At 33.6% G+C, this 2,648-nt stretch overlaps 1 long non-coding RNA gene across 1 annotated transcript; it reads right to left on the bottom strand.

Moving 5' to 3' along the window:
• Positions 1 to 458: 458 nt before the first annotated feature.
• On the bottom strand, positions 459 to 1,341 carry LOC143611341 (uncharacterized). The gene is made up of 3 exons (XR_013149755.1): positions 1,269 to 1,341; positions 693 to 1,173; positions 459 to 616 (listed from the first exon to the last, which is right to left on the bottom strand). It is a non-coding gene; the product is annotated as an uncharacterized LOC143611341 (long non-coding RNA).
• Positions 1,342 to 2,648: the final 1,307 nt, after the last annotated feature.

Below are 2,648 nucleotides of genomic sequence, written 5' to 3'. Positions count from 1 at the left end.
TGATCGATTTTAATTCTTTGTAGTTCCATAAAGTTTGGTTTGAATTTGGAGTGTTATGTTACTATGTAAAACATTGGTACCATCATTGATTCCTCATGTAACCTCAAACTTTATTGCCATTTGCTTCCCCACATTGCGTGTTTGTTTTTATGTTTGTTGAGGGAAACCAAAGGTAACTTAAGAGCAAATATAGAAAACAAATTACAGTTTATTACTAAATTTAGCAAATAACCACATTTAATGATAAATTGCTAATGTGGAACTAAATTATACATCACATCACATGGTAAAGATTCTTGAGCCATAGGTCCTTCATGCTAACAACCTGAAATGACAGCAATAAGACTGGTATGCCAGAACCAAAACAGAAACAATTAATGGCCCCTGAAGTTACATATATAATAACACTCAAGTCCTTATGAAATGAAGTCACAAACAGTTATTACATAATAAAGCCGTCCAAGAAAATGATAGACGGCTGGTTAATCAGCACACTCTGCACATTTCGCATCCAAAACACACACAGTACTTGCAACCTTTGCACTTCCTATTCTTTCGGCATCCGCTATGTGGTCTTGAACTCCTCTCTTAGTCCTCTAGGTCTTCGCATGTCCACCTTCATCAAAAAGATTTTAAGAATAACAACAAATCAAGTGATTAAAATGAACTTTTAGAGAGGTAGATCAAGGTACCTACAACAAAATCATGTCACTACAAGTTCGGTTTTCCCTTGCAGCTGCAAATTGATAAGATCTACACTTGTCACTTGTCGTAAGTTCAAAGCGACGCACCTTGCTGTACATGGAACAACTCAAGAACTCGTCTCGGTGGGAAATTTGGTTGCGTGGTCGACCATATTCTTCTGTTCTATTACACAGATAAAAAAAACATTAATATATACTTCATCCTAGAAATACATCAATATAAAATAAAATAACCCTTACTCTTTATGTTCAATTGGGCCCATTAGCCGATGAAATATCGCCTCCTTTACACTGGTTAGAAAACAAAGAATATTTGCTAAATGAGTACCAAATAAATTCAAAAATAATAATGTAGTAAAATAGCATCTTTAGTGTGATTTACCTTGGTAGGAGGTCTACTATAAACGTGACACCTTGCAACAGATAATGGTTCATACTGATTTTCTTCCATTGATGAACCAAAGACAGCCTTTAGAAAATAATTAAAAGAATGGATTTCATATATAACACCGTATCTTTCTTGTGCTCTATATAACACCGTATCTTTAGAAAGAAGAGTGATACCTATGTTTTGGTTTGTGTTTCTTTACAATCGGTTGGTCAGCTGAAGATTTACCTTTGCAAGCTGGGCAGTAATCACTACTAGAAAAAACACCTTTATTGACACGCATTGCGTGTCATTAAAGGGTTGATATGACACTCAAATGAGTGTCATTGAAGCCCCTGTCATAAAATGAAGATGACGCGCATTTTGTGTCATCTTCTATGACACGCGTTTATGTCATGCGATTACGACAAACATTTACGACATATGTTTACGACATGCATTGATGCGTGTCATGATTTTAGGTGTTTTAAAAAATATTTTTTTTGTAAATTATTAATTTTTACAATAAATGACAAATTCTAAAAAATACAAAATAAAATACATAAGCAAAACAAATACATTCATAATATAGAATTCATCAGTCAAATATATTAACAAATATTTCAAAGTTAACAAAAATAATGCTTGTCTATACAAAATATCACCGCTAAAATAACGGTTTCCCCAAAACTCGATTGTTTGTCTTGAATTCCTTCAATGTCATCATTGTCCGCTCATCTTAACTTCCTCCAAACTGAGAAAAAAAATAAACAAAAGAAATGTTAGAGCTCTTGGCATCTGGCACACTAGTTTCCCAATATGTAGTAATAGACTTTAGAGGTATGTCCAACATATATATTGAAATTATAAAAACAAAAAAGACAATAATATAACTTGGCCCGACCCGGTTATAAGTCAACAAGTCAAATAATGCATACTTGCCAATATTCGTAATTGACGGACTGACGGATTAAATCATCAATAGAGCATGATGTTGCTTGTGGTTCCGTTTGATTAGTATCAGCCAAAAACTCCAATAAAGATGAAAGATCAATCTGATAAAAAAATATAAACAATACTAACCTCGCTAGCAGTGTATATCGTAAATAAAGAAATAAAATTTAACTAAAAAATGCACTGTAAACGGTGCCACATAACTTGACCAATGTTTGCGAATTGCATCAAATATCCATATCCACGTATTTATCTTTGCCTCCCTCAACCTGAGAAGAAAATTAAACAAAAATAATGTTACTCATGGCAAACAACATCAACTTCTTTATTTTAATAACGCCATGGGGAGAATTCAAAGCTCATACCTAACAACTAATATTTAAGCAATATTACAGTGTATTAGCAATATTAATCTTCGTTTACACTCTCCTTGAGACTGTAACATATTCCTAGAACAACTGCAGTAGCAAGAACAAAAAACAAGAAAAGGGTCCATCAAAGGTCCAGTACATGTAACTTGGAGAAGTTGAATTTGTATTAGCCGTCACCTACTAACCATTAGAATATATTAAATTCAGCCCCCGACTTGTGTGCTTTGTTTACAAATCTGCACTGTTGTTTAC

Source organism: Bidens hawaiensis, unplaced genomic scaffold (genome assembly GCF_021521415.1).
Source record: "Bidens hawaiensis isolate Kalapana, Puna unplaced genomic scaffold, B.hawaiensis_p1.1 tig00030776_1, whole genome shotgun sequence".
NCBI lineage: Eukaryota > Viridiplantae > Streptophyta > Magnoliopsida > Asterales > Asteraceae > Bidens > Bidens hawaiensis.
The sequence above is the reverse complement of the archived record's forward strand: the minus strand, read 5'-3'. Positions and strand labels throughout refer to the sequence as shown.